At 37.4% G+C, this 23,932-nt stretch overlaps 1 protein-coding gene and 1 long non-coding RNA gene across 4 annotated transcripts in view; one reads left to right on the top strand and one right to left on the bottom strand.

Annotated features, from left to right (window-relative positions):
- The window catches only part of ZFPM2 (zinc finger protein, FOG family member 2), a 467,130-nt gene that overhangs the window by 40,294 nt on the left and 402,904 nt on the right, over window positions 1-23,932 (bottom strand). The window lies entirely within an intron of this gene.
- Window positions 9,614-22,014, top strand: LOC123383012. The gene is made up of 3 exons (XR_006592186.1): window positions 9,614-9,678; window positions 11,925-15,636; window positions 19,606-22,014. It is a non-coding gene; the product is annotated as an uncharacterized LOC123383012 (long non-coding RNA).

Raw genomic sequence — 23,932 nt, 5'->3', positions numbered from 1 at the left:
AACTGCCATCATGAAATAAGTCTAGGGAGTTTTTAGAGCTTACAAATGAAACAAAATGGTTTTCCATGAGCCTAAGCTTACTCATTGTGATGTGTGAAATGGAACTACATAATGGTAAAAATCAAGTTAAATACTTATAACCTTGCTAATTTCCAACTAGCTCCTATCAAATGACATATGAAAAATATCTTTGGAAGGGAGTGTCATGATCTAAATAGGAAGATGCCTGATAACACAGACCAGTAAGATCAAGCATGAGTTTCATATAAACTGAGTCCAACTGTAGGTATCTTCCAAAAATAATGATCCATTCATATTATAATAGGCCAACTACCTGAGTCATACTTTCTGTATGAGCCCTTAGAGTTCACAGTGCCTTCTCTAACAGCTCTTACAGTTGGTAGATTAGAATAACTAAAGGATACACGCTGATACTAGTCTCCTTTATTAAAGATCTAGTTAAGGTTACGGATTTCCTAACCTAAATGTTTCTAAAATTTCACAATGAGGCTCCTAAAAATAGAGCAGGAAGTTTTTTGTTGTTAACCTGAACGTAAGTAACAAATCCAAAAGCATAATATCTCCTGAAATATCTAGTATGTTATTACTGTATTACTTTTAGCAACTCTAAATTGCTTTTAGTAGTTGTAACTATTCATTTTAGAGCCATAGGTCCATCTATTACTAAGTTTAGTTTGAATTATGACACAACTATGGATAATAAGTATAATAAGAATTATATAAAAGTAACTATGATTGTATGCACAGTAAATGAATAGAGCATTGTGTGTGAGTGTGTGTGTGTACACACACACTGTGTGTGAGTGTGTGTGTGTGTGTGCGTGTGATTTGCAGTTGCCAAGCAATATCTTAGATGGGCAAGACTCCCACTATTTTCAGAACTGCGCTGAATATCATGATCTTGTCCCCCTTCATTGATATGTGGTTGTGAATTCTCCCACCCAAGCCAATGAAATATGTTACTGCCACTGAAGGATATGCCTTGCGTCCTCTTTGGTGTTCACAAAGCAGGCACTTAGGAAAGCTTGTTGAAATCAGGGATTATCTCCCATTAATATTATTAATATGCATTTGTCAATGGCACAGACAGTCATGGGTCTCGCTGTCCATTATTGTACCTGCATAAGGTTAGGAAATTCCTATACTTTCCAATATGCCTTTATCAGACCATCCCTCATTGTGGGCACTTCAACTTTGGAGTTTCATCTGGATATGGCTATAGATGCTCTGAGAAAGGATACTAAAATTCTACTGCTCAGTGAATATTTGAATAATGAGAAAAGGGGGTGAGAGAGAGGTCCCACACTGGTAAGTTCTATGAAGTTGTCTTTTGCAGATGGCACAAAAAGGAGGAAAAACAAAGGAGGTAAGAGTAGAGTGCAAAGAGAAAAAACCTACCGTATAGTTTTGTTGAGACATGACTCTTCTTATCCCCCCCTAATACCAGTCCCAGACTGACAGCAGGTCACCATGGAGTATGTGCATGTGTGTGTTCGAGAACATGAAGAATTTGGCTAAGTCACAAAAGGGTATCAATTGATTCACTAACCATTACTGCAAAGCTGTCACTTCTAAGTATTTATCAAGTGTGTTTTGAATTACAGAGCCATAAAATATATTCCAAATATATGAACTATGGCTTTTGGTCTGGGTGTGGAGGAAAATTTTTAAAAATGTGCTTAGATTTTCATTTTTAATTACACAGGTGACTGCTTAAACATTCCCATTAATATAGGAAATTAAAATGTTTATTTAGTAAGTTGAAACTGATAATTGTTTTTATAATTTTATACACAGACTGGAAGAGTTTTTTATAATATTATTTTAAAGCAAAGCATATGAATTTCGGGTCACTACGGAGTTATCTGCCTTCAACTTACGAGTCTAATACGCAATGAGACTAAGTGACGGGGCTGCTATAAATTTGGAGATAAAATGCCTTTAGACGTCACTCTAACAAGACCGGCATGCTATTAGTATTCTCTCAGGGATCAATTTTAAAAGTTGTAACATAATAAAAAATGGTTGGACTATATTTCCCCACAGCTTTCATTTTATTATGTTGCATGAAATATGCCTTTATTGGCTATAGCATTACTGGAAGTAAAATATACTGGGTACTGAAAAATTCTGTCACTTTGTATTAGCTGTAAATTATCGACTAGTATAAACCCTAATTTCATTTGTCACATTCTGTTGCATTGCTGCTCTTCCTTGTTCCCATTCTGTCATTCTGGCAGGCCCGCGCTGCCCCAGGTATCACGGCATCGCCATCTGCACCCGACATCTGTCTCTCTATTGATCACACGGGTTTAGCACTTGATCAAACAGAGCACAACAGAATACATCTCTTTTTGCAATACTGCCAATGCCAACTGCTGCATGAAATCTACTACAAAAGCCTCCTTTACCTAGTTGAAAACCTGCATGTGTGTGGCTCTGCTTTGCTATAAACTCAGCATTTTCACCCCTCCAGTCTTGCACTGTGCAAGAGCTATATTTAAAAAAAAAAAATCTAGTTTTCACGTATTTGAGAATAATCAGGCTAACTGTGACCGATGCCAGGGATAATGGTGGGAGTCACTAGGAGAGGTGGGGGAGATGATGTATGCTTCGTAGGCCCACCTCTATGAACGCCATCGCTCCTACTTTATTTGTTTGTTTGAGGGCATTTATGGGGATGCATGAAACCTGTGACTGCCCAACAGAGTTTTGCACTCTTTATCCAGCTGCTTCGGTGTGGTGTAACAGGAGCGTTAACACCATCCGAGCCAGGAGACAAGCGTTCCACATTGGCATATAGCGTTCAAGCACTTAAGAGCCACCTATGTTTCGCCTTGTATAGGCAGCCCTTGAGAAGTCTACGAAGCAATCGCGGATTTTTGGTTAGGGGAAAACAGCGCATTTTCAGAAGGGCTACAGGGTTTTTACCTATGTGACTCTCACTCACCTTAAGGCAGGGCCACGTGTGCAGCCATGAAAACCAATGCCAAGTTGTTGCAATAAACAGCCAGCACAATGGAAAGATAAGGCTACAGGGAGATATTCAAGGAGAGTAAAAGCCAGAACAGCAGCATTTTTAGTTCCCAGAAACACAATGGTAGGATTAAGGTATGCAGTCATTTTTGTTCCCATATTTTCACACTTTCCACCATGAGACAAACTGTTTCCAGGGAGAATATCTCACATTCGCCATGTAAACAAATAAATAAAAATGCCCTTAAAATTTAAGACAGATAGCCATATCATGTTTAAAACCTATTCAATATCTTACTAGCCAGAGAGTGCATATTTTATTTATGACCTTCCAAATTACTTTGGGGGGAAGGGGGCACAAAAATAGCCTTCGACGTTAACAATGGTCAAGTTTTTAAAACATTACTATTTTTTTATCTTAACCGATTCATGGTGGTTATAAAATTAGCAGTCCTTGTTTTTAAAGGCAGTATTAGTTACATCATAAGACAAGTGGATTCTAGCAATGTATTATTCATAAGATGTTTCGTAGCCAAATACATTAGAGTATATAGTTGTACCAACAAATTAATATTTTAGAGCTAATTGAAATTGTTCTTCCTATAAAGATTAAGCCTCTTCTACCCAACACACTTCAGTCATTAAAATAACACTTTTAATGCCTTGTCTAAATGATGCCTGACATTAATGCAAAGCTATATTAAAGCACTCAAATGACCAGTTCTTTTGTAATGTATTCTATATGATCAGACATTGGGTCAGAGTTGGGCAGTGTGTATGAAGCGAAAGCTAATTAAAATATATTCTCTATAGAACTTTACAGAAAAAAGAGACCAATAATCATCAGAAGGTATTCTGAAAATGGCATTTCTGAAAGGCTTGCAGTATGCTTTAATCTCCTTGCATAAGGGTAATTTTTGACATAAAGATTTTATTGTAGGCTCAAAACTTCTGCTGGAAAATAGTTTTTTACTATGTCAATAAAATCATTATGAAGTCTCTCACATGCATTTCTTATATGGTTTTTATTTCCTAGAAAATCAAGTTTCATTTTCAAGACAATAAAGTTTTCAGTATTTTGCTACATTTTCATTCAACCCAGCATGTTCCTGAAAACAGAGTTAGCCTTCCCTGTCTCTGCTGAGGCTGCGGCTACAATTATTACAACAACAACACATGCATGCACGCACGCATGCACGCGCGCACACGCAGACACAGACACACATTAAATTTCCCCTCACCATCACAAAATGCAGAAGAACAGACACACTGAAGGTCTGTATCTAGGCAGACTTGTTTACGCACTACAAAAAACCTCCTAATAGTAGCTACTTAAAGCTTCTGCAGCCGGGGCCAAATCTGCAACAGTCATGTTTGGGCTTACAGATCATGTCCCGGTTTTATTCTTTGTGATCCCTCACACATTTTTAACACACTTGTGTTAAAAAGGAAAAAAGAAAGAAAGAAAGAAACAACACATGCTTTTACTTCCATTGATAGAAAAAAAAATTAGTCATTACCACTTTTCTCTTACAACTCACACTTCTTATATTCTTTTTGAGAAATTAGATTTGATTGAGAATGGCAGGTCATAGAACAAGAAATTCAGGTACAGTATTCATCTCCGGAGATCAGGGGTCCTAGACAAAGACTTTGCTTCTGATGTCTTTTATTCACAGACTTTTCACTGATATCATTTCATCTCAAACTTTTCATCTCTGCATGGTATGACAGAGCCTCGAAGCCTGTACTTACTACTTCCTGCTGTTTAGAATAACACGTATGTTTAAGAATGAATAATTGTACTTCCGATGCTGCATATTTTCAAGACAGTGGATCTAACAAATTCCTTATATAGCAGTTGAATACAGATTTATAGTTGAATATTTTCTTTTAAATTAAGTAACTTCAACTTCTCTTTTAAGTTAAACTTAAAATTTTATCAATAGAAATGAGCAACCACAATCTCTCATTGTTCATAATGGCAATGTGCCTTGATTCCCATTCTAGATTTTGGACTCCAAGGAAATTTTATTGACTCTGAACTAGAAACCCCCATCCACGCCACTGGGGGAAAAAAATGGATTTCATTTTTGCTTTATTCCTATAGTACTGATGGAAAACTCAACTTTACCATGATAACTATATTCATTATTATGATTAGAAACAGGGGGAAATATTAGGCAATGAATACTTGCACAAAATATTTAGAGAATATAAATTAAAAATCTAAACATAAGCTTTCTTAAAATATCTACTAGCACACTAGAAATGCTAACAATGTTACAAGACCCATGCTGAGTAAGACAGTTGCTGAAACATCCAATCCAATCTCACCTAAGGAATGACACATTTAACTAGTAGCAATTATTTCATATGAATAGGAATTTAGGTATTATTTTTATTTCCACATTGGATGAGATATTTGTCATGACTGCGTGGTAGGAAAGATGCGTTGTTATAATTATTACATTATGTGGGCATGAATATATAGTTAACAAACAAGAAAAATATAAATTTGCTTTTTTTACCAAAATGTTTTCATACTTTAAGGCAGACTCACCAGATTGCTAAACATCGTACTTCAGTTAAGTGTACTTTGAAGTTACTGCTTTTTAAATTTGCATTTTAGAACTTCAAATTTCTTTTTCCATGACATAAATTTGTTTTTCTCTGGTGGCAGTTCTTTCCAACATAATTCAGGTTTTCAGCAGCAATCCCAATTCCATAAGAAATTAAGAGAGATTTGTAGTAAAAATGAAGACGATGCCCAAACCCAGGCTCAATGACAACATTTCTGGTCGAGAGATGAGGTTTGTGTGAACTGTCTGAGGGTTCAGAGGAGCTGTCTGTGGGTGGGCTGTGTGTACAAACTTTATGGTATGGTTTCTATGGTCTCCAACCTCCACGTGTTAAAAGTCAGACTTCCGTGCCACGAAACCCATCATTAGAATTTAAACCACTGATCTCTAGCACCTAGGGTTTAAATTCCCAGCATATCATTATGTAACACAAAAAGTCACTTGTCGTGGTGGAAATTGCAGCTAATTCCAGACAGCTCTTTGTTTGGTTTGCTAATGAGGAGTGTTGAGAGAGGAGCACGCCCCCTTTGGGTGACCCTAGCCTCTTAGGTTGGTCCTGCTCAGGTGTGTCGGAGATAGCTCCAACTCGCTCAGAAATCACGTGCCTGCTGAAAGGCAGACGTGCTTGTTTTTTGAACTCAGAAAAGGATCCTGAGCTTTGCGCCCCCCACCCTCCCCAACCTCCCAATTATTTCCTGAGAAAATTCTGTTCCAGTGGTTTGAAAACCTTGTGCAGACTCTTAGGGTGCCCTAATGAAATTCTACAACGATCTACAATTTATATTTTAAATTTCCTTATGTATTTGGGAAGAAAAAAAGGTTTGCTCCTCTCAAAGGTCTATAAAGAGAGGCGGAAAAATATTTAGACAATTATATAGAGGGTTTATGACTGCGACCATATGAGTTGAGAGGTAAAGGCTGGAAGCACATATGATGTGCATTCCTGAAATCATTCCTAAAGTTCTTTTTCAAACAAGGTGGTTAATTATTAAAACAGAACAAGTGTTGTTTGCTTACTCTATATAGTTATGCTAAATCATAAACTAAGCACTATTTAAAATGTTCTACATTGACAGGGAAGGAGAAAATATGTACATGGGCTTTAAAATATGCGCGTAGTCACCACAAACAACCAACTGTTTCCTGTTTATGACAAAGGAGTAAATAATCCATTGATCTGGCAGCAGGGCACCTGCTTTGCAACCGACTCCATATCAGTAGTCCCTGAACCCTCATTATTTTTCCTCAATTAAAGTTCATAGTCTCGGAAAGTCTGTGCCGAGCAGATGTACAACTGTTCTTGACAACGGAACACAGAAGAATCACAAATTTAGAAAACTACTGCCATTTCATAAAACCCAGAATCACATCATTTGTTGTGGGTAAGAAACATTACAAACAATATGTCTCTTTTATAGGCTGCTAAGCCGGCACATTACAGAAAAGAATATTAAAGTTCAAAAACTGTCACATGAGCAGTACATTATGAATACAGTAATGCATTTTTTTATGATTCAAATAATGGTTACCGAAATGAAAAAAAAAAGGAAAATCTTCAGTGGGTTATAATGTAAAAATTGTGACGGAGAATTAGACAGAATTGGAAATATGAGCAAATCCAAGCACAAAGTAATGCTCTACAGAGAACTACAAAATGTAATAACGAATGTATTTCAGAAATATGAATTTAACTAATGCTAGTTTTATTTTCATCTTTTGCATAATTCTGAAATCTATGAGGCCAGATCATTAAGGCAACACATTTAAATAAAAAATGCAGCAAGAATCCAGTTTCAAATATAACTAAGAGACAATCGGTTGAAAAAAAAATTTTTTTATAATGTACCTAAGGTCAAATACCACAGCATCATCCATTTTAAAAGCTACATAAAAATAGCCTCCATCATTCACACACCTCCTTCTGTGCTTAAGAAAATGAGAAGGAGAAGTAAGCAGTCAGGGAGATGTTTATTTCCATTTTATTTTTTAAATGCTATCTCCATAAGACACTGAAATACATATTTTACAGTAAACAATATGAATATGACATTTTCTAGTCCCTTCCCTCAACATAATTCTGACTCCACAGTATGTGCTCTACAGACTGTAGCAGATTGTGAGTCTTGAGGTCAGAGTATATGCTTGAAGCATCAATGGCCACACCTGTCATTTTAGTTTTCCCGGCAAGAACGTGTTATTGTTTAATGCTGTAACACGCATTTGTTACAACCCGACTTCCAATTTTGCCACTGCCGTGGAGGTGACTAAACTACCCCACTAACAGAAATATTTTAGTAATATTTTAACTTCTACTCTGTGTTATAATTATTTTATTTAATTATTTGAGACACATATTTTTTTTTCCTAGCCACGCAGGCTCCTGTAATCCATTCTGGATTTTCTGTGTAAATGTAACACAGTTTGGAAAGGGGGGAATAAATCAGGCTTGTACTTCTGAGCATTAATAGAAATGTTTAAAGTCTACCCGGTGTGATTGCTGGTAGGGAAACATTTTACCTCTTCACATTTCCCTACTGTTTGCGCTGGATTAACATAGAGAATATTTTGAAGACATCACCAAATTTGATTGGAAAAATCTCCCTTCTATTCACTTAAAAGTCTGCATGCTGAACTGATAATTCAGTTATGACAGGGCTTGATGGGACCACGGCCTCCCTCAGACAAAGGGCAGAGTTAAAATATCCTAGGTGGTCAGATCAGTCTTTAGTAGCTTTGTTGCAGGATAAGCCTGTTTCTATGAAAATTCTTCTTGTATACCCATCCCCCCCAAATATATTTCTTACATTTACATTTAAAATGTCATAGTTGCTTCTAGGATACATTTCACCAATCTCTCTCTTGGCAAAATTAGTTATTCTCTACCAGTGTTGCTCTTCTGAATCAAGCAAATTATGAGCATTACTCTTGCTCATTTCGCCCTTAAGAAAACAGCTCAGGGGCGCCTGGGTGGCTCAGTCGGTTAAGTGTCCAACTTCAGCTCAGGTCATGATCTCACTGTTTGTGGGTTCGAGTCCCGCATCAGGCTCTGTGCTGACAGCTCAGAGCCTGGAGCCTGTTTCGGGTTCTGTGTCTTCCTCTCTTTCTCTGCCCCTCCCCTATTTGCACTCTGTCTGTCTCTCTCCTTCTCAAAAATAAATAAACATTAAAAAAATTAAAAACAAAAAAAGACAACAGCTCAAAGTGTATTCATCAAAGATATGTCATCAGAATAGACACATAAGCTATATGGAACAAAATTGCTAATCTCTCAGGCACCCAAATAAAATTGTGACAAATAACTTCTACAACAGTACTTAGAAATATTGTTTTTATAATTTCCAGAAAGATTTTATTACACCAATCTGATTTCACCTGCCTTGAATAATATTGATTTAAAAAGTCACAATTTTATATACTAGTCATAAAATTTTTAAAATATTTTAAGTTAAAATATTGCAGCTTACAAAGTACTTTTGGAGTATCTTACTAAGGTGATTTTATTTCAGATAAAATGCACATGCAATTAACTAAAGTCACAGCATTGGAGACAGCAGAGTTAGTTTCAGAGACAAGTAACTGAGAGATGCTACTGTGACATATCCATTCATGGAATCTATTCTATTCACTCTTTTTTTTTTAACTTGGTTTTAAAAAAAAAATTTTTTTTAACGTTTATTTATTTTTGAGACAGAGAGAGAGCATGAATGGGGGAGGGTCAGACAGAGAGGGAGACACAGAATCCGAAACAGGCTCCAGGCTCTGAACGGTCAGCACAGAGCCCGACGCGGGGCTTGAACTCACGGACTGCGAGATCATGACCTGAGCTGAAGTCGGACGCTTAACCGACTGAGCCACCCAGGCGCCCCTAACTTTTTTTTTTTAATGTTTATTTATTTTTGACAGAGAGAGACAGAGCATGAGCGGGGGAGGGGCAGAGAGAGAGGAAGACACAGAATCGGAAGCAGGCTCCAGGCTCTGAGCTGTCAGCACAGAGCCCGACGCGGGGCTTGAACTCACACAGGCCACGAGATCATGAGCCGAAGTCGGATGCTCAACGAACTGAGCCACCCAGGCACCCTTATTCACTCTTTGATGATAGGTAAGTTACCCCTACTTCTCGGGTTCGGTTTTTCTACATCTGTAAGATAAGGAGAATTCAGTCTACAGGGATTTTTTGTTTTTGCTTTTTGTTTTAAGATTTCAATGAAATAACATATAGAGTCTCCCCACACAGTGGGTATCCAATAAACACTAGCTCCATTTGGTTCTTTGTGTCTTGTGCTTGACAAAGCATTACCAAATGTCGATTTCTTGTTCTTTGTTTTCTGTCATGGACACTCATGGATGTGGCCCAGAAGCAATCTTACATTCCCCTACCTCTGTGTTTTTCTCCCTAAAATATTCATCATGCTCATTTCTCATTTCTGAAACTGGCAACATTTCCAGCATGATAAAGTACTAGAGATAACAGAAGGGTAGTTTTCTGGGTGGCTAAATTCCCCTCTGCCTCCCTTCTTCTGTCTTTCTCTCCTTTTTCCTTCTGTCTGTCCCTTCTTTGCCCCCTAAGCTTCCTTTCTTTCTCCTTCTTTCCATTCTCCTTACCTCCCTCTCACTCCCTTCTTCCCTCTCATTCTCTCTATTCTTAAAAAACGGTATTTGTTGGTTACGACCTAACAGTCACTTGGCAGGATGTAGGACTTCTCTTGAAGGGCTGGCAGTCCTACACGGAGAAAAACACAAACATGACAGGACATACACAATAGCGTTCTGCAGCGTGTACAGGAACTTCTGAGAGCTTCTTAAAGGAAAAGAATCCAAGGTAGACTGGAGCCCACGGTGGATGGAAGTAATGCTTGTTTCATAGAGATATTTTTCTCCATTTCCCTTTAAATACATGTTTGATGAAAGAGAAGAATTTATTCCACTTAATGCTTAAAGAAATCTTTAAGTTTTTGTTTTGTTTTTTAAATCTATCATTTTTTTAGAGTGCCTTAGAGACTGGAAATTTTACCTCTTACACATTACACAGATGTATGCAGACTACTTAATAGGTTTTCTTTTTATATTTTATATTTAAAACTTTTTAGCAGACAAAAGCATTTTGGGGGGTAATATTTATTTTATTTTAGTTTTGAGAGAAAGAGAGAGAGGCAGAGGGACAAAGAATTTTAAGCAGACTTCACACCCAGCAGAAAGCTCAAGAACCCTGAGATCATGACCTGAGCTGAAATCAAGAATCGGATGCTTAACTGTCTGAGCCACCCAGGCACCCGGACGAAAGCATTTTTAACGTATCCTTCCAAGACCCCAAAATATGTTCCCGCATTTTGCACTTCAGTTTTACCTGCTATAGTTTTATTTTATTCCTTCTTAATATCGCCACTGAAACAGCTTTATGAAAAGCGAACGGAAGGAAAATGAGTTGATAGAGATTACCGATGCCTCTGTATGTCTCCAGTAGTCTGGATAAAGTCCCTATGCCCGACTAAGGCCAGCAATTCAGCTCATTTCTATACTGGGACTCTCATTTTTTCGTCTGTGATTTAATGGCAAGAAAACAGAGGTTCGCTCCATGAAACATTGTTTCCCTAGATGGTGAAATTTCTGGTATCTTTAAAAATTGAATTAGTCTTTTTGATTTATTCCTAAAGGTGAAATTGGCACCTGTGTCAATGTGTCATATACACCAATTTGGGTGCCAAGTGGTCATGTGACGATTAATGCAGAGAAAGTGGTGCTATGGGCTATGGGCTTAGTACTTCAAACCATCAAGAACTTCAAAATTACAATAAAGAAGCAAAATCATAAATCATTTTTTAGATCAATTTTTAATTGAAAAACTCTATTCATTAGTATGAGCCAAATAACCCATTGCCAAAAGAAAAAAAAAGCAACCAATTATTTACCTTTCCAAAGACAGAATGCCCTTGACATGTTATGCCTGCTCTAAAAAAAAAAAGTGTGTTATACTTCGGAAGGCTCTTAGCTTTAGAAAAAAAATGCAAATATATAAATGATTCCATTATCTTTTACTAGTACTTAATAAATCAAGATTGCACATTGAATGCATTGCCATTCTAAACCTTAGTTTAATATTTAATTAACAAGTTCAACATATATTCTCTTTCGGATTTTAAAATATTGTGTTTGGTCTAGAGCCTTCCTTTACAATGACCAAGAATTTATTCTAACTGTTCATTGCCTATTTTTAAAATGATTAGAAACAATTATTAGAAAAAAATGAGATAAACTGATTATACACACACACACACACACACACACACACAAATTGTCTTTGTATATATTTGTCTTAATGCCTTTTTTTTCCACCTTTTATCTTTGAAGTTTTTGTGGACTCAACCTTCATGATCCCGATAGATTCAGATCAAATAATAGGAACTCATTTAGAGATGTCTTACAGAAGATTAATGAGAACAACATTCAAGCACAAAGATATTGTTACTACATTATGGTCAACAATGGAAAAAACACCATTTTCCTACAAAGTGATACAGATGCCTGTTAGCAAACCCTACGCACACTGGAGTAAACTAAGCGAGTTGATTGGTACCCAAACTTGCCAACTGCTGAAGCAGCTCAACCTCAAAATATTAAGCCATACCACAGACGTGTGAATACATGAATTGGTTCCACTTTGAAAATTTCATTTGCTACTGTGCAATACTAATGCATCTTGTAAGAGGTTTAAGGATTTCTTCAGAATCACTTCCTTTTCACCAGTGTTACCACACTACTATATTTAACAGAGACATTTACATGCTTTGCATTTTAAGTGCCTCGGAAATCCGAGCACAGAGCCCGCACATTTCCACCGCACCATCAGATGTAATGAGTTATGGTGCTATCGGCATGTTGATAAGCTATAGCCCAAAGAAGAACAAGAAGGAAGTATAAAAAATATGGCCAGAGGATGGGATAAAATTATCAGCTAGTGTGTTTTCCTGTTTGGTTTTAATCTACATTTAATTAAATTCTTATCTTCTGTGTACTTATGGTCGCATTTGAATGGCGAGACTGCATTCATTATGAATGGTAAAACTTAACTCAGAGAACATTACATGTGGCTTCTTTAAAAAAGAGAAGAAGAAAAACGCTGTCTTTATTCTTTACACTCAGGTCTTATAAAAGGGGACCAAACTCTCTCTTAGGTCAAGTGCAGTAGCACTTAACCTTTGGGTTAACTGATTTGGAAAGTGGGACTTAAATCAATTTTAATGCTATTTTTTTTTTATTTTTACAATTTGGGAATGTTATTATCAAATTCCGAGCCTGAACAGAGCTGGCAAGGGGAGCAGTGAAGTGCATTAAGGAAATGCCTTCTTCATTCTTAAAAACAGAGATGATAACAGGAAGTTTTTATTAGTACTGCAAAATGTGATCATTAGTCTGCATCCTTAATTATTAAAACCATTACATTCCCTTGTCTTTATATGCTGAAATAAGAAAAAAATGCCTTAATTGCTATTTAAATTTTTTTCCTGTGTCACAGACCCTTTGAGTTCATTCAAGCATCCATATATTTCAAAGAAAAATAACATGTTTTCAACATAGCATTATTTCACACACCTACTAGCTTCAAAACATTTTTAGTTCTATTCCAGGAATGGCAGGGCAAATTGACAATGTCCTGAAGGCAATATTTGGTCCCTGCAATAACAAGCATGGTTTCCTTGGGTCAACCTAAAGATTGTGTCAGACTTAACAAAGGGAAATAGGGGCAACTGTGTCTGATTTAGATGTGATTGTTGCTGAAGAACTGAGGCTCAAGATCGTACTTGCTATCCCCACTGGATCAAAATTCACCGAAACCAAGAACCAAGAACAACGAGAAGAAAATGCTCCACAGTTATAGAATGGCTAAATCACGGGGATAAAAGGCGCGGCAGAGGGAAAAGTGTCAATGGTATTGTAATAACACTGGATGGTGACAGATGGTAGCTACACTCCTGGTGAGCACAGTGTAATGTACAGAGTTGTGGAATCACTGTGTTTTACACTTGAAACTAATGTAACATCGTGTATCAACTATGAAAAGCTCTACAGTTATATAACTCCTATAACACACACACACACACACACACACACACACACACACACAGACACACATACACACATATATACGTATTCTCTTAGTATTCCTATTCTCTTACATATATGCTAGGAGAATACAGATGATTCTGTCACATGTTTTCACAAGTTTTCTTAAAATCAGTAATGTATGACTAGTACCTGTATACCAATAAAACAAGAACATTTCAAATGAGCACTTGTGATTACTTTGGTATTTTATGCAATGTGAAATACTAACTAGAAAAGGCTTAACATTCCAACTGAAAGCTCAGATTACCATTATCATTAAATAATGGTAATTACTAATGACATATTTTCCCCAAATATTCCAGCATAAATATACTGGGAATGATATTTTACTACTTAGCATTATCTTGAAAGGGGCTATAAAATTCCCAACAGTTGGGTCAAAAAGTTTTTATATGATACACTATATACTCCATAACTTTGCTGTGTAATGAGACGCAAAGATCTTCTTCTAAAAAGCCAGTCACCATTCATTTACCCAAAGCTCCAAAGGAGATGAAGGATGTTTTCAGTATATATTCCTTACACTTCAAAGGTTTCTTACTAAAAATAAGCATTTTTATTTGGTTGGACATTTATACAATTCAGTAGATGGGACTGTCACTCTCCTGTACATAACTGGACATTAAAATCACAACTGGGATGAATTTTAAAAACTGGTGTTAATTCTGCAACATTAAGTTTATTTTCAAAAATTATTCTTAATTGTTAGAAAGTAAACAAGCCAATATATTCCTAATAGATGACAAACCCTGGATACTAATACATATCCTACCCTGAGAGCACAGTTGTCTGAAGCTATAGATTGATAATCAGGTTTTACTGTAATATATGATACATATATAGGTTAAAGATAACATTGGTAACTTGTTTGGTTTAGTTCATTATTTTTTTTCCAAAAATACCCTTATGCATATTCTCTTATTAAATATCATTACAATATATTCCCTGCCTTTATTTCAGTAAACACATGCATTAGATCGTGTCCATGCACATATCCTAACAAGCTGTTTTATGTGATGTCTTTATCTGAAGAATCTGAAATGTTTTGGGTAATTCAATTCAATAAACATTTATTAAGCAACAGTAAATTGACCTAATTTACTATCAGGCAGTCACTCTGTAAGGTACTGTGTAGACATGATATAATACAGTCTCTGTGAAGGGGTAGAATACAGAAAGCCAATTCTGTAATATAGTTTGTTAAGGGTTATATAGTGTAAGGATACATAAAAAAAACTAAGGGAGCAGAGACAGAGAACATATGATGTTCAAATTGATTATGAAAAGACGAGCTAGAGCTTGCTGTGTGGGTAGTTTTGTGGATGCTTAAGACGTAACATATGTACGACCCTATTGTTTCCTCAAGATCATTGAGATAATTGGGATTGACCGTACCAAAAATTGCCACAGAAGAGGAGAAAACAATTCCTGCATGAAACTGTAAGATATGGCCCAGGCTGCCTCCACGTAATTTCTCTGTCCTTAGTCTAGCCACACTGACCTTCTTTAAATTTTTCAAATGGACCATTCCCTCACTGCCACTGGCCATTTGCGCATGTTGTTCTCCCTGGCTAGAAATCTTCAGCCTATTCCTATTTGATTAAGTTCATCCTTCAAATTCAGCCCATGCAACTATCATTTCTTCAAGAAAGATTTCCCTGACCTTCCCTAATGTGTGCGCACGCACACACACACGCGCACACACAGAAAACTCACATGGAGTCTCGGTGTGTTTGCCTGGTTACATGCCATCAGAGAACTGTGTTCTTTTCTATAATGGACTCAGTTTGTGAGGCTACATTTGTTAGTATCTGCCTTTCTGACTAGGCAGTGACTTCCATGAGAAGAAGATGAACTTGATCTATTTTGGATCTACATTACCTCAATGTCTAGTTGAAGTGCCACACCAATGTGTTGAATGCATCTATGACTACAGGTAAGAGGCCTCTTCTTGTCCATGCAAGGGTAGCAAGGCGAACTGAGGGAAGGAGTGCTTCTTCCTGGTATTGATGGAAGTGCTCACACATATTTGATGCACCATGGCTAAACCGTTTAGGAGTATATGTACTTCCACAGGGAGTATAAAAAGAATTATAAAGAGCCAGGAAAGGGCGGAAGTCAGTGTTCCCCCATGTACCCCATCCTAGCTCTGCAGGCAAGTCAGAGATCACTTCCACAGTTTGTCTATTTGCAAGTGTACAACACACATATTTACGATGCTTTTAAAGTCTGGGGTTCACCTGATTTGATTTAAAAGTGATCTCCTATGTTGAAGGGCAAAAAAAAAAGTCCACATGCCCTTCCAGTAATAATTCAAATATGTATTACTGTTATTTTTTATAGCTGCCTTTCAGGGGAAAAAATGCACTTTGAACTAAGCAGAAAATGATAAAAGAAATCTGTGAACATTATGAAGCTTGGGCCAATGGAAGAAAACGTGTTCTTGTGGACTGTGTGCATGAAAAATACATGCTTGAAAGAGGGCAGTATAATATGTTCGTTCTTACTTCATGGTAGACACAAAAGTAACTTAAAGGAAGAGCATTTGTTGTGAGCCTCTGCTCCAGTAAATGAGTTGGTAGTTAGTATACAAAGTACCGCAAATGAAGAACTATAGGCACACAGGGCCTGCTTCATTAAGAAGGGCTTTTCTGTTTGGCAAAGGGAGTCAAGAGGCCCCCGCAGGCCTGAGTGGCTCAGATAAGACTAACCGCCCCCAATACACACATTTTCTTCTCGCCCTCAGGGGACTGAGGAGACCCAGACCCCTGCGTATTCCTGGCCAGCCCCACACTATTCCTCATTGGAAGCTCATAGCTCACTACCATCTCTGAGTTCTGATACAACTGGGACTAATCCTGTGTGCTGATGGACACTAACTAGACTTATCGAGGTGGTGATCGTTTCATCATATATGTGCAATATCAGATCATGATGTTGTACACTTAGAATTAAGATAATGTTATATGTCAGTTACATGTCAATAAAAAAGAATAGATAAAAAAAGTGCTTAATCTTATTGTCAACTTGATCTCTGGTTTTATCAGTCATTCCCAGAAGCCCAGGACTCTTGTGACCCTCAGCCCCATAATATAATCCTCGTACAGCCTGACTGATATTTCTTCTCTCATCTTTCACCAATCCCCAAACCTTTCCGCTGATACCCAAGGGAAATTACCAGCAAAATGTTCCATAGCCTCAGCCTCTTCTATCAACATTCACTTTGCCTCCTTGCTCTTCCCCTCTCGAGCGGTAGCCGATTTTACTCCACGAAGAGCGTATCGCTTTACCTGCAGGTGAAACAGCTAACTCAGCTCCTGGAACTTCTCAAGTACTCCTGATTTTCTTCTTGGTGACTTGGTGACTCCACTATATCCAGGCAGTCAGTCACATGGACTCTCAGTTCCTTGACCTCCTCTCCTCCAGGGACCTGGCTCTCTACCCCATCTCAACTGCTCATTCTCTAGGCCTTTTTAAAATTGCCAACAATTGTGGCACTCCTCTGTATAATTTCACATTTAGGCATCCCATTCTCAAACCATAGCTCTTACCATTCTATTTCACTCTTTCTAGAGCCTTGATTTCAGCATTAACTTCACCATTACCTAAAATCCAATTTTGCCACCTTTTTCCCCATTGTCTTGCATCCCCTGTGTCCTTGCCCCCCTGCTTACCCAGCTTACATGCTGGCCTTCATCGTAAGCCCTTCCTTGCAAATATCCTCCATTATCTCACTCCCTGTTGCTTCAACGGATTAGTCTGGCAAAACTCCAACCATGTTCAATCCAACTTTCCACCTACTCTGCATTTACAACTAAAGCAGTGGACTAGCTGAAGAAAAACACAACAATCCTGTCTCAAATTAAATTCATGACCAATACCATTGAGTGGGTCATCAGTGCTTCCCAGCAATCACACTGCATTTCCCTGGTCCATTGGCTCTCTAACATCTATTCCCCATCCATTCTCTCTCAACTTTGCTTCCCCCTCCCTAAGAAAATTGTAGTAATCAGAAGAAAACTTTGTTTCCTCCTCCACATCAACTCTGTATATATGGACTGTATATATACAGTGCTGCCATGACCGTAATTATGGACTATAATTAACCATGACTTTATTTACCGTCAACCCCCCACTGGTGATAGATGCTCCCTTCTTTCCTGCAAACATCATTTCTTTTTCAGCTTCAAGTGGATCGTTCCCACCAGCATGAAACATATCATAATTTCTGTATCATAAACAAGGAGAACAAGAAAATACGATCCCCAGGTTCTTTTTTACCTGCTTTAATTTACAGCAAAACTCTCTGAAGTAGGTTATCTCTGCTTTCTATCTCCCAATTTCCACTATGTGCTCACTGCTATATCTATAAGGAAACTGATCTTGTCAATATCACAAGGACATTGCTAAATCCAAGGATCATTTCTTAGATTTTTGTTTTACTTAAATACCAGAAAAACTGAACACAGCTTCTCCTTAAAACACTTTCTTCCCTTGGCTTCCACTCAGCACATCTTTTTAAAATATAACTTACTGTCAAATTGGTTTCCATACAACACCCAGTGCTCATCCCAACAAGTGCCCTCCTCAATGCCCATCACCCATTTCCCCCCCCTCCCCTACCCCTATCCACCCTTGGTTTGTTCTCTGTATTTAAGAGTCTCTTGTGGTTTGCCTCCCTCCCTCTCTGTTTGTAATTATTTTTTTTCCGCTTCGCTTCTCCCATGGTCTTCTGTTAAGTTTCCCCAGATCCACATATGAGTGAAAACACGGTATTTGTTCTTCTCTGACTTATTTCACTCGGCATAATACCCTCCAGTTCCATCCATGTCGTTGCAAATGTCATGATTTCATTCTTTCTCATTGCCAAGTAGTATCCCATTGTGTATATAAACCACATCTTCTTTATCCATTCGTCAGTTGGTGGGCATTTAGGCTCTTTCCATAATTTGGCTATTGTTGAAAGCGCTGCTGTAAACATTGGGGTACACATTCCCCTATGCACCAGTACTCCTGTATCCCTTGGGTAAATTCCTAGCAGTGCTCAGCACCCTTTCCTGGTTTTCTGACCTCACTGGCTGCTCCTTCTCAATTTCCCTTTTTGGGTCTTCTGGCTTCATATGCTACTCTCTCCTGCTCGTTCTGTCTAACCACTCTGGGCTACACCATGCTGTTCATGGAATGTGCCAAAGCACTCCTGCCTCTACCTGGGACATTCCTGCCCAAGTCAGCTGCATGATTAGCTACTTTGGACCTTCTCAAATGTCCCAATTCTCAGTGAGGTCTTCCTTTACCACCCCAGTCTAAATTTCAAACCTCCTCTGTGTTTGATTTTGCTCTCTGCCTTCTTTTTCTCCACAACACTTGTTAGCATTTAACAAATTACACACATTATGCATGTATTTACCTTTCGTTGTTTTCCCTCTTGGAATATAAGCTCCTGAAGGAAGACGTTCGCTACTCTATTTGATACCTAGGACAACACCTGGACAACACAGTAGGCATATATAGTAACTATATATTGAATAAATCAATAAAACAGACCAGTATTTTAACTTTTTAATTTATTTCTTAAGCTCCATATGAAAACTGTTTTCTTGTCTATTTTCCATGACTCTAAAAAATTCTATTCATATATTGGTGTGCTGGATTTCTCTGGTATTTTAATAATATAGAATTGCACACCCATAACTAAAGGTAATTTTATTATTTTTACAATGTTATTTGTCTTTAGGGCATATTTCTATGCCATGAAAATTATTTACCATTATCTTTTTATTGCTTTATTCTTCATATTACATTAGAATAAACACTATTATGTTGGCATTAACCAATATCTCTCATATTTATACTGACCAATTCTCTTTGTACTTCTCCCCCTTCTTCTCTGTTTTAACCTTTGTAGGAGACAAGGAAGAGGATGATAAAAGTGTGTTTGTGAAATATTTTATTTCTGATGGAACAGACCTATATGAAGCAAATGGATTTAAACACTGTGTAATAGTTGCCATTTCTGAACCCAGCTTTGGCTGTCTGTGAAGCATGTAATGAAATTAAGAAGAGCATAAAGAAAGGATTTGGGTGGATTTCCTTGTCTTCAGGATCAATTATTTTGACCTAGATCCATTAGCCAGACTGCCCCAATATTAAGGAGCAATTTTTAGTAATTTTAAGCCAAATACAGTAATTTCTGGGGTTAGGTGAGGATATAGGGAAAAGAAAAGGGGGCTGTAAGGAAGCACTCTTGCAGAGAAAAACATAAAAATTCAACCCTCTCCAAAACAGACCTAAAAGTATGACATCCATTATTCGTATTGGCAGTGATTTCCTTACAATTGTTGACTTTTTTTGCACCAACCTCTAACCTACCATTTCTGAAACATTCCTAAGAAGACTTGAAAAAGCTGTTAAAAGCATATCTGCCCAGAAGCCCTAGAAAAACTATAGCTGCAAAGTGTCTTTACTGTTTATATAAGAGCAATCAAAGGTATCAGCAAGCAAGACAGATGAAACTGTTCTCTGAGGAAAAGAAAGTAAAATTTATCCAAACTAAATATTTCTGTGAAACAGGTTATACGGAATTCTCATTCTGCAGCCAAATACACATCCCCCGTATGCTTGTGTATTCCTCCTTATAAACATGAATATTCATTAATACCATCCCAGTAGATGGGAACAACCTAAGTAAATTACTGAGCATGAGGAACAGCAGAGAAAACTTTAATGCAATTCAAGTATTCACACAGACATGAACAATTTGCATCAAATAAATGGGCAAGATGATTACAACTACATTTCATTTACCTGTCATAATCTATGACTCAGTTGTTTGATCTGTATTAGTTACTACGTTCAAGGCAAAGTTGTTATTTGACCACCCTTTACTGGAACTCTTGTTAAAATCTCAAGTATTTCCTTTTGGGTTTTTTTCCCTTTAAACTGAGGTCAGAGAACAGAGAATCATTTGAAGCACTGTTTTACAGAACCGTCCTCAAGGGTTATTCAGGTAGTTCCTCTATTCCTTAAGGACTCGGCACTTTTATTTTTTATTTCTTTAGTGGGATTTTTGTGGTTGTTGTTCACTTCCCCGCATTGCTGGAACTGCTGCTGCCAACAGACACTTCGTTTTCTAAGCCAGTGTGAGCTGGGAAACCAACTAATCAGCCTGTGTGGATTGTGCTTAAATTAAGAGTATAGACGTTCTGGGTAAAGATATTCAAGTTTTGGTTCAAACCAAAATCTATATTTGCATCTATTGAAATGTATACCGACATTTAAATGTGGGTGCTTTTTGTTTGTTTTCTCATCTTTCTTGGCTGTGTTCTGGAACACAGCAACATTATATAGAAAATATATGAACACATGAAATATTACTCATATTTGCTTATAAGAGAGCACCTTCTACAACAAAAGATTCACATTGAAAAGCTACATGAAGGGCTTTCCAATCAGAAGAGAGCAAGGTGTAAGTGTCTTTCGTGGTCCTACATCTGGGCTTAGGCCACCCAAACTGCCTTGCCACGCCATCCAAGTTTGACCTTAACAAAAGCAAAGTCCTATACTGAGGTTCACTGGTGGGAAAGTTGGTGCCAAACGTTGTCTGGTCCCCAAAACTGGTCCCCTGGTTCGGTCTAAAAAACGTTGGTGATGACATTGTCAAGGTACCTGATGACTAGGAGGGTCAGGATTATATGAAACTGACCATTCAGAACAGACAAGCCCAGACTGAGCTGGTACCTTCTGTCTTTGCCCTGATCATCAAAACTCTCCAGGAACTCTCAGGGAACTACACAGAGATGGCAAGAAGCACAAGAACATTAAGACAGTGGAAATAACACTTTTGATGAGACTGGCACCTGACAGATGCAACACCAATCTTTGACCAGAGAATTCTCTAGAACCATGAAAATGATTGCCAAGGACTGCCAAGTTTGTGGGCTGAAATGTTAATGGTTACTACCCACGTTATCATCGATGACATCAACAGTAATATGGTAGAATGCCCAGCTACTTAAGAACTACAAAGGGAAATATCTTGGTAAAGGATCATTTGACAACCCCCGCCCCACAGTTATATGCAGGTCACATCGTCTCTTAGCGAAATATAAAGTTAATTTGGTAGAGAATTTTCACAGATTTATGCTCAAAACTGTCATGCATACAAACCCCCTTGTCTACCAAGTATGAAGTTGTGAATCTAAAGAAGACTACATGGGACGCCTGGGTGGCTCAGTCAGTTGAGTGTCTGACTTTGGCTCAGGTCACGATCTCTCGGTTCGAGAGATGGAGCCCCGTGTCGGGCTCTGTGCTGACAGCTCAGGGCCTGGAGCCTGCTTCAGATTCTGTGTCTCCCTCTCTCTCTGCTCCTCCCCTGCTCACAGTCTGTCTCTCTTTCAAAAGTAAATAAAGATTAAAATAAATAGATAAATAAATAAAAAATAAAGAAGACTACAGATGAGCTTTAATAGGTCCATAAGCGCCTTGAAATTATATGCAAAATCATATGCGTACATATTAGCTGAATGAATTACGGATTCTGTGTGAAGAAATTTTTGAAATACTTAATGACTAAATGCAGACTATTAAGAAACTGATGAAATAATACTGGTTACGTCAATTTTTATTTCAATGGGAAGAGTGACTGATATTTTATCTGGTGTTAATTAAAAATATTAGATACTACTTATAGAACAAATGTCTGTAAGGACTTGCACTGCCTTAGTGGAAGAGAGAATCCTTGTGCATAGATGCAGAATTCAAATGTTGAGGTAGTGAAGAAGTTGTCTAATAAATTATAATGTTCTTGTGAAATATTCTTCCATGTGTAGCCAATCATTGGCAAGCCCAATAAATAATGCAAGCATCAGTAAATCCTCAAGTGTTTATTATTTCTTACTGTGCTTCTTGGGGGTCTGTGCAGTGGCGATAATATGACTCATGGGTTTGTCTGAACAATTATCAGTATGCTTGGTGTTTTATTCCATGGTGAGGAAGAAAGGAAAGAAAATAAGTGCCTGTTGCTTGCCCTGAGTTCTAACTATTGAAAAAATCTTTATTTTATCTGCTGATTTTTCAAAGGTTGTCAAACTGGCTCCATATGAATGTGATGTCCACTAGAGCTACTGTTAATATAGTAAATTAAACTATCTTGAAGTATACAAGAGACTCAAGGTCAAAGCCATTCATACTGAGATGAGTAGTAACTTGGCAAATATTTCTAAATGTCTAAACTTCAGGGTACACTAGAAGTTCACAGGGGCTTTCGTTCAGGTTAATGTTCTGTTGACAGCCTACACTTAGGAGATCCCAGTTTGGCTCACAGATTTATTGGCATGTGCCCTGTGATTTGATTTCAACTTTAGGTCTAAAATTTTAAGCATCATGGCATATTAAAATTTTACTAGATTGGAGAAAAAAATGTTGATAGCTAAACATAGGTAGATGTTTAAACATTAATACTTAAAATATCTCTTAATAAAACAATAAAAGCAACACCATCTTTAACGACTTGTCAATAACAACATTACTTGTGTGCACAAGTTGGGAAATTCCCATGGAACAATCATCTTTCCAGGTGTTTACAGAGATGCTAAATTTTTGAAGAGGAGATAAGAAAGGTATTAGCTTGCTTTCCTTGAAGGTTCTCATGAGAAGACTTAAAACACAGCTGGCTGCATGTTGCTGGTCTACCTACTGGCTAGACACATCCAAAGAGATACAATTTGGAGTCATGTAATATAAGAACAGCAAAAATGCATGCTTCTCTCCTGCAAACACAGCTTAAATTCATATTTTCATCCAAAACAAAGTTTAAATGACTTAAAATTGACTTACACTGTAAGTTTGTGATAAAATGATCATAAATATTTTGGTGGTACCTCCAAACATTCTATTTAAAATTTTTTTAAGCCACTTTCTTTAGGTATGACTGACACACAAAAAACTATATACTTAATATATACAACTTGATGAATTTGGAAATATATATAAATTTATATATAAATTTTTATATATAAAAATATATATAAAATATATTTTTCTGAAACCTTGACTGTATTTGTTTTTAAAACCTCTTTCATGATATTGTCTATTAATTACAAATCTTCTTAAAAATAAACAATGTTTGGGGTGCCTGGGTGGCTCAGTTGGTCAAGCATCTGACTTCGGCTCAGGTCATGATCTCATGGTTGGTAGGTTTGAGCCCCGTGTTGTTGGGCTCTGTGCTGACAGCT

Source organism: Felis catus, chromosome F2, assembly GCF_018350175.1.
Source record: "Felis catus isolate Fca126 chromosome F2, F.catus_Fca126_mat1.0, whole genome shotgun sequence".
Taxonomy (NCBI): domain Eukaryota; kingdom Metazoa; phylum Chordata; class Mammalia; order Carnivora; family Felidae; genus Felis; species Felis catus.
Note: the sequence above shows the minus strand (reverse complement) of the source record. Positions and strands in the feature narration are given on the sequence as shown.